This window comes from Spermophilus citellus (genome assembly GCF_964194105.1).
Source record: "Spermophilus citellus genome assembly, chromosome: 6".
NCBI lineage: Eukaryota > Metazoa > Chordata > Mammalia > Rodentia > Sciuridae > Spermophilus > Spermophilus citellus.
Window position 1 is genome coordinate 33,284,636 of NC_138187.1, and position 9,284 is coordinate 33,293,919.

Here is a 9,284-nt window from a genome sequence, read left to right on the forward strand (position 1 = left end):
GTCTGGTTTCTGTGCCGCCCTTTCATTTCCCTCTCAGAAAACAACCCCCAGGCATCACTCCCAGTATCAAGTGATGGTTCTTTAAAAAAAAAAAAAATATTTATTTTTTAGTTTTAGGTAGACACAATATCTCTTTTATTTTTTATGTGGTGCCAAGTGTCGAACCCAGCGCTACCACTTGAGCCACAATCCCAGCCCTCAAGTGATGATTCTTAAAGGGCAAAGGCACACGCCATAAACAGCTCAAAGGAAAACACACACATGCACAAGTGAATAAGGAATTTCTAGGCTAGGACAACGCTGTGCTCAGTAGTGCCAGGAGCTGCCGTGGATGCAGACACCTTCCTGTCCTGATTTCCCTGGGCTCTGACCAATGACTACATTTTGTAGCAAGGCGTGTCTCCAGATATAGGTGTCACCCGCGGGGGTTGAGTTACACTCACCTGTTCCTTTGTAATCCTACCCCTTTGCCCTTTGGGGGATGGAATGTTCCATGGAACCTCCCCTTGTGTGTCCCCCATATAAGAATAAAAAACTCCAGTGACTCTCTCTCTTTCCACGGACCCTTCAGGGGGCAGAGCTGTCTCTGGATTATTGAAGAGGTATTTCTGGGTGGTTGTGTGCTTTATTTGTCATCTTCTTGAGTTTTGGAATGGTCAGATTTTGTGAACCCAGGGTTAGGTCGCCAGCTACGATAGATGGCGACAGTACTGTTGCCTTTCTGAGTACTGAAGCCAAAGTGGTCGAACAGCTGGTTAAGGTCACATAATCAGTATGCTTTGGAGCCAGCATTTGAAGTCACATTTCTCGATTAGAAATGACATAACTCTTCCAAGATGCCATGTTGTATCTCCTAAAACAGCAATGATAATAGCAGATATTTATTAAGCGCTTAACTCTGTGCTAGGTCTGGTTGCCGAATCCTTCAACTATTCAATTTTACAGAGGAAGAAACTGGGGGGCAAACGAGTAATGTTTTACTCCTCAAAACAATGGATGGCCGAGGGAAAAGAGGTCATGCTACATCCCAAAGGGGTGTGGTGTCCTCCGGGACTCCACCCGAGTTTTTCTTTTCCTACTCAACTCCAAGATGTTTTGCCAAATCTCTTATTTCCTTTCGGCATCTGAAGGACCCTTCCCACAAACACCAGTTAGATACCCACTCTGGATGCCACCCAGGTTGGGCGGAGCTCTTACAGGGGTCACTGCAGCAAGAGTAGGGCAGGTCGCTCCGTTTGGTGGCCCCCACTCTGTTGGAGAGCCATCTGTGCCTTCCCTCAGGTGGGGCCTGTGCTCTGCTTCCTGCTGTGTTAAGGTCCCCTTCTGTCCACGCCATCCACAGCCTCAGTGTTTGCCCACATCCTGAATCATCTTGCAGACTTCCATCCTGTGTCCTTTGTTCCAATACCTTCAAAGTGGGGGTCCTAATGTGTTCGATCTCTCTGCAGAAATCACAACTTCTGTTTTCACTGATTTTTTTCCTTAGATTCCCTCTAAATCCATGGCCTTCCCCGCTCCCCTGAATTCCAGCGTTCAGAACTGCACCGAGCGGTTTTAGAAGGGTGAGTATTGAACCCCATTTGACTGGGTGAGTTCACCTTCCTCATGGGCTTGATAGGTATCACCATCTTTCAACCTCAGAGAGAATCTCTGCTGAAAACTGGTCACTCCAGTCTCTCTCCAAGCCTGTCTGGGCAATGTGTAATTACCTTTAGCAATTTATAGTCATCTTTTTCTTTTCTTTTTTTCTTTTTTTCCTGCTGAATGCTCCACTGCCTTCTGTATTCACTTGTTCATTTAGGAGACTGGTAGCTGGGCCTCACGCTGGGAGTTAGAGGTAACAATGAATAAGACAGCCATGGTCACTGTCCTCCCAGGACTTACAGTTTAGTCAGGGAGGCTGAGCCACACAGGATTAAAGCTCAGGATGAACAGTCTGCTTGTCTAAGAGAGGCAGGAAGGATAAGAAGCATGCACCCTTTACTCCAGGGGGTCGGGGAAGACTTCTAGGAGGAAGCTAGAAATGTAGGGGAAGAGGAAGAGTCGGAGGGTCAGAGGTGCTAGAGGAAGTGGCTCTGGGTAGGGAAGAGGTGAGGGCAGAAAAAGCATTTCACACCCCCACACCCCCACACAGGCCTGGTACAGCCATGAATATTCTGCTTTTTGAAGCAGAACCTTCAAGAGAAGTGTCAAAAAAAGAGGCCGCAAAAATCAGCCAAGGTCCAATCAGGCAAAGCCTCCAGCGCCCAAGGAAGGCACCTGGACTTGATTCCTAGCACTCAGGCGGGAGGGTGGTCATGTGATCGATTTGCATTTTGGAAAGGTCACTGGCTGCTGAGTGAAGGGCCCGAGATGGAGGTAAGGAGGAGACTGTGCTGCTCTGTTCCTCTTGTCCAAAGTCACTCTGTCCTCAGTCCCTCTCACCCAAAGTCCTCATCCAAAGTCCTCATCCAAAGTCACTCTGCCTCCACAGAGCAGTGCATCTGGTCCTTGGGCAGTGTCAAGGCTCAGGTCCTGCTGTTCCAGGGCAGGGCAACTCGGGCAGGCCCAGCGCCAGAGACCCTGGGCAGTGTGTGCCGCTCCGGCTGTGACAGCTTTACAGTTGGCTTGTCCTTCACCCCTCCTCTGGAGGGGACTCTAGGGCTCCCCAGGAAACTGCTTGCACTCAACTCTCAGACTCAGAGCCTGTTTCTGGAAAAATGGACCTACGACAGGATCAGGAATGGTCGAAAGGAGCCGACTCCAAGGTGGAGTCCACCGGGGCCTAGTCGGAGGAAGTCAGTCACTGAGGGCGTGTCCTTGAAGGGTATATTTTGCAGTGGCAGGTGCGTCTCCGGCACCACCTGGCATGCCGTGGCAAGGCAAGGGTGCGGGCTACACAGGGGCCTCCAGCCTGGATAAGGGCAGGGAGTGTCCTGGCAGGAACAGGCTCTCTGGCTTTCTTTTCTCCAATCAGAAAAACTCCTGTAGGTTTTACTTTTTCTTAATGTGACACATAATTGTGTGTATTTACAGGGTACAGTATGATAATTGAGATACATGTAAACAGTGTGCAATGATCCAATCAGAGTAATTAGCACCTCTTTGTACTGGGAATCTTCAAACTCCTCTCTTCTAGTTATTTTGAGATATATAATAAATTGTTTTAAATTATAGTTGCATTGCTAGGATTTATTCCTGTTACCTGACTGATGGTGGTATCTATTATGCAGCCTGTCTGTATCTTTTCTAGCAACCTCTCTTGATTACTCTCTGGGACTTGGGAAGTTAAAGGCCCAAAGCAATATTATAATGAAGTGAATGATCCCAGTGAAATTGGATGCTTTATAATGAGCAGGCCACTAACGCCTTGGGGGAAGACCATAAAAGTCACAGGTGACACTCAGAGAGCCTCCTTGTTATAGTTTGGACCTGGAATGTCCCCCAAAGACTCATGTGCTGAAGGCTTGTTCCCCAGTGGGGGCTGTTAGTAGGAGGTGGTGGAAACTTCAGGAGGTGGGGGCCTAGTCAGAGCAAGTCAGTCACTGGTGGGAGGGCAGGTCCTTGAAGGATGTATTTTGTCCATAGCTCCTCCCTCTCTCCCCCACGAGCACCTGCCCCCCCCCTCCCTCTCTCTCTGCTTTCTGACCATGAGCTGAGCAGCTCTCCTTTGCCATGCCCTTCTGCCTTGATGTCCAGCCTCACCACAGGCCCCAAAACAATAGAGCCAAGTGACCTTGGACCCAAACCTCTGAGACTGTGAGCCAAAACAAATCTTTCCTTCTTTAAGTCCTGTATCTCAGTACTTTGTCACAGCCATGGAGAGCTGACCAACACACACTCCTCCACAGGAAATAAAAGAGACCTTTGTCTCCTGTAGGCAGGAGGTAGGCAGAGTCGGGCCCAGGCCTTCATTGTGAGAGCAGCCCTAGTGCTCCCAAATGGATTGCATGCTCAGCCCCGGCCAATCCACCGTGCTCAGGGCATGAGCGGGCAAGGGGCCAGAAGCTAAGGACTGAGATGGGGTCACCTGGGTGAACGCCCTTTAGAACCTTAAAGGCCCAGGCCCCTCCCACCCCTGGCCCTGCTGCAGGGGCTCACTTCCCCTTGTGAGAGGCTGTTTGAAGATCGTGCAAAAGCATCGGCCTTTCAAGGTGGTGTGCACTACTGTCAGGATTCGCCTCCACCTCCTCCCCTGGCACCAGCCCAGTATCAAGGGTCAAGTTATAACACCCCCGCTGGGAACCAGACACCTGCGAAGGAAGAAGAGCGGCTGCGGCCAGAAGACGGTGTGTGGGTGTTAATTGGGACCTGAAATGTCCCCAAAGACTCATGTGTTGAAGGTTTGGTCCCCCCGTTTGGCACTACTGAGAAAAGGTGGAGACATGAGGTGGGGCCTGATTGGAAGAAGTGGGTCGTGGGGGGCACCATCTGAAGGGTATATCTTGTCCTCAGCCCTTTCTTCCTCTCTCTCTCTCTGCTTCCCAGCCGCCACCACGAGGTAACCAGTTTTGCGCCCAAAACTCGTCATGCCATGATGTTCTGCCTCACCACGAGTGACGGGCCAGGCAACTATGGACCAAACTTCTGGAGCCAAAATAAATCTTTCCTCTCTTACCTTGATCTCAGGTATTCTTGTCAGAGTGATGGAAAGCTGACTGACACAAAGTGACCAAGGAGGGGGACACAGGGCTGGACTGAAGAGAGTGTGTTGATGTGGAAACTCTGTGTGTGTGTATTGCATTGGACACCATGGCAAAGACCCCGGAGGAGGTGCGAACAAGGGACTTGGATGGCTCTTGGAAGCTTGGAGAAGGCAAGGACCCACGTGAAGTGAATATAGGCGTCAGAACCACAGTGGCACATGTGAAAGGATCCACGGCTCAAAAGTGGGTACTCCCCAGCAGACTCCCTGCCAGCAGAGACCCCCAACCAAAACCAGCGATGTTTAAGTATGTAGGAAGATAGATGCATTTTAATAGCACAGAATTAATTTGCTTCTCTTTTTATTTTTTTGGAAAGTGGTTAATTTACAGAAATTATCCGTCTTAGTTCACTTGAGGAAAAATGCCCCCATCCATTTTTTTTTTCCTGACTCACAACAATTTTGAATGTGAAGTATTTCTGAAAGGAAGTTTTCTTTCCTAAGAGGTTTTAGTAAGCAGATTGTTCAATTTTTCTTTTTCTGAGAAAGCTCTCTGCCACATCTTTCTTGAGAATAAATTTGCTTAATTCTTACCATCCTGGCTGGTGAAAAGATTTACCTTGGATAGCATTGCTGCTTGGTTTTCATGATTCAGTTTTTCTGGCTGGATCTTGTCATTCCTTTCCTTATAATTTTCCTTGGTATGCAGTGTGAATCACATGCAAAGCTCTTTTAAAAAAAATCATTTTCTATTAGTTGGGCTTCTGAGTAATGTTTTTATTTTGGCAGGTGATGTTTAAGACCACATCAAATAATAGTGCCAACACAACACATTGATAATCCATTGGGCACCATTTTAAGGGCTTCCTATCACCAGCTTATTATATCTCCGCTTCAGTCTCATCTATGGAGTTCCCATCCTACAGTTGAAGAAGCTGAAAGATGAAGGAAGATGTCTTAGGCATAAGGTAGATATCATGGTTTAGGTGTAAGGTATTTCCCAAAAGCTCATGTAGGAGACAACGCAAGAATTTTTCAGAGGTAAAATGATTATATCATGAGACTATAATCTAGTCAATCTATTAATCCACAAATATGGATTAACTGGGCAGTAACTGGAGGCAGGATGTGGCTGGAGGAAGTGGGTCACTAGAGGCATGCCTTTGGGTTTTATGTTTTGTCCCTGGTGAGCATAACGCACTCTCTCTGCTTCCAGATGGCTGTGTCCTGAGCTGCTTTCCTCCACCGTGAAGTTGGCCCACCATGAACTGCACTTCTGAAACCGTGAGCCAAAATAAACTTTTCCTCTTCTAGGTTATTTATGTCAGGTCTTTTGGTCCCAGTGACACAAAGCTGACTAAAACAGAAGATAAACTGGGGGCTTCATTTCCAGAGCCACCGAAGCCACCTACCCTGCGCTTGAGATGACAGGCAGCTTATTCTTTCTCCAGGCAGCTCTAGTCAGAGGGGCATGGTGCCAACAGGTCTGAAGGTTTGGGACTTAGAAGTGTCCCAACTTCACTTCCTGCCCCCAACAAATAACCAAGTAGGAAAGGAAATTTAGGTAAACTGAATCTGGTCCCGCTCCGGAAGAAAGTTGGTTTTCATCCTGGGACTCAGGTCCCATCTATGAAACGAGAGTGCAGACCAGGTCGGGGATGGTGTGTCGGTGATGTGAGTCAGTTAATGCCACAGATGTGGTTTGTTTTTAGGCAACTGTGTGCTGGGGTGTTTTAAATTTGAGTTCCTTTCAGAGGGCCAGACTTTGACTCTTCAGCAGGTCTTAAGCAAGTCTGATTCATACATTGATATGCTCGTCTGGCCCATGTAGGCTTCGAGGTTGCAAATCTGGGGTTAATTTATCTCTGAGTCCAATATCAATTGTGTTTATTCCCCCCCTGCCAGAACTGTCACCAAGGGAATGCAGGATCTAGGAGGGCAGGATGGCAGAGAGAACAGTAGTGATTCTGGTGGCCCTGCATGTCCTGGATGAGTGGACGCTTGGCTGGCCTTGCTCTGGACTGTCCACTCCAAGGTGCAAAGGAAGACTTCCCTTCCTATTGTCCCCTTGCACCGACTTGTTCCATGCCCAGCTCTGTGACAGACATAATCAGGACTGGTATTATCTCTCAAGCAATATGACATTTCAAAACACCCAGGCATCAGGTGGACTGAGATAATGTCAGGGAAACTCAATAGGGTTCCTCTCAGGCCCTAATGAGAAATACAAAGGAACAAATAAGAGAGACTTTCTATAGAGCCTTTCGGTGAGTGCAGGAGGGGCGGGTGGGGGAAGAAGAAACCCATCAGTATTAAGGGCCTTTTTGAGAGGAGCTAGTGTTATCTGTCTGCTGTGGGAGCCAGGACTCCTTTCTTGGTGGATTTCTTCATGTGAGCTTAGGAAAAACATTTCCAGCCAAGATGGAATTAGATCTGCAAATGGCAGTGTGCATGTGTCCCCCTGGCAGAAGAGCCCGTAAATGAATTCCGTTCCTTTTGTTTTGGCTCTCAGCTAGAACACCCTGTCTAAATTAATGTTTTTAACAGCATTACTTAAGCCCTACCAACATTTTACAAAGATTTCCTTAAGGTCGGAACATTTTTAATTGTTCATTTCCACAAAACTTCTCTGGCTCCCAGCAGGATGAAAACATGTGAAGGGAAGCAGAGTCTTTCAAGATACAACACATGAGCTGATGTCTTTAAAAAGTTATTACATATATTTACATTATTGTGACATAAAGTACTTAAGAAACCAAGGCTCCTGGATAAGCTGCTTTATTCTTTTTTTATAAACTGTGTAGCTGTGAGCCTTATGGCTTGTACGTACATAGAAGGCACTCAGCGAATGTAAGCTAAATTGGGTTTATCAAATATTTATTAAGTCTTCTACATTTAATTATGTAGTTTTTGCTAGAAGAGGAATCCTACTCTAATAGCTGCATGCCAATGCAAGGTTTGCAGGGTAGACTACTTCCCCTGCTTAATTTATCCCAAATAGCTTGAAAAAAATATGAAATATGCTGTCATTAACATATGTCATCATGAACTAGACCTGGGCCGACCATTTTTCTTACTTAGTGCAACTTGCGCGTGGTTTACAGTCCAGCTGGCAGAATGCTGGGAGAGATTTTTAAAATAGATTTCTCCTTAATTATCAAACAACGTTAGCCTGATCCTTCACATCCCGGCCGTCTCAGACGGAGCTCAAAATAAGTTTGTGAAGAGTGCAAAGCAAGAGAAAAAAAAAAAAAGAGGAAGGAAGGAAGAAAAGAAACTCACTGTGTAGCCAACTGCGTAAAAAGGAAATCCATTCCCACTTGTCTGCGTTTGATTGAACCTGCGTGAACTGCCAATGCCACACACCCGGAGGAGCCGGATTAAAGACCTACAGGAGACGTTTTATAGATCTTCTTAGACAGGTGCTTTTCACACCTCTGCAGTTTATCCAAGGCTCACTTCACAGAGACTTGAAGGAAGCTCTGCCCTTCCTAAGGTACAGGAAGTGAAAAAAACCCAGAGTTGAAAAATGAGAGGCTCAGGTTCTGACTCAGGATTGTGCAAATGACGGACAGAAGGGAGACGGCAAGTCTCTGCTTATCAAACCCTCTACCCCAGGCACTTACCACGTGCAGGGGAAATCACCTTGGCTCACCCGCTCACTCACTGGTTTACTTGTTGACTCTGGCTGGTTTGGATGGGGTGCCTACCATGTACGAGACTCTCTGTGTGAGAAATCTCTGGCAGGACTGTTTACCTGACTCCCTACCCTAGAGGGTGATGCACAAGTGTGACCCGAGTGATTACTCTTATTGATCCACCTTATTGATCTTGTGTATTTGGAAGTATAAGGATCCTTAACCAGTGTGCCCTGTCAGCCGACAGATTTTAGATGAGTGTGAGTCGGTAAACCAATGGGTAGAAATCTCAGTTGGACCAAAAATAACTGTGATTACAACTCTTTTTTTAAATCCTTAAATTCAAGCAGGAAACTGCTATGAACTCAATTGTAGTTAACCCTCATAATCATCTATTGAAGCCCTAACCACCCTTGTGACTGTATTTGGAGGCTGGGCTGTTGGGGAGGTTGGGGAGGTTAAGTGAGGTGATAAAGGTGGGACCCTTAATTCAACAGGACTGTGTTATTTATTTATTTATTGTTTATTTATTGGATTCCGGGAATTGAACTCAGGGATACTTCACCACTGAGCCATACCCCCAGCCCTATTTTGTATTTTATTTAGAGACAGGGTCTCCCTGTGGTGCTTAGGGCCTCCCTTTTACTGAGGCTGGCTTTGAACTTGCAATCCTCTGGCCTCAGCCTCCTGAGCCGCTGGTATTACAGGCTTGTGCCACTGCCCCCAGAAGGACTGTGTCTTTAAAAAGAGGAAGAGACAGAGCTCTCCCTCTGCCTCCACCTATGCTTAGAGAAGAGGCCATGTGAGGACACAGACAGACAGTGGCCATCTGCAAGCCAGGAACAGAGCCTTCCCCAAGCATGAGCCTAATCAGCCTCTTGAACTGGGACTTCTAGCCTCCACAACTGTGAGAAATGAATGTCTGGGGTTTAAGCCATCCATTCTATGGTATGTGAGTCTCATGTTCTGCAGTTTCAGTAACCAAAATCTTAAATGGAAGATTCCAGAAATAAACAACTCAC

At 46.9% G+C, this 9,284-nt stretch overlaps 1 long non-coding RNA gene across 1 annotated transcript; it reads left to right on the plus strand.

The window, feature by feature from the left end:
- The first annotated feature begins 572 nt into the window (after positions 1 to 572).
- Positions 573 to 5,953, plus strand: LOC308652517. Its single transcript, XR_014022803.1, has 5 exons — positions 573 to 602; positions 1,487 to 1,562; positions 4,609 to 4,868; positions 5,414 to 5,592; positions 5,841 to 5,953. It is a non-coding gene; the product is annotated as an uncharacterized lncRNA (long non-coding RNA).
- Positions 5,954 to 9,284: the final 3,331 nt, after the last annotated feature.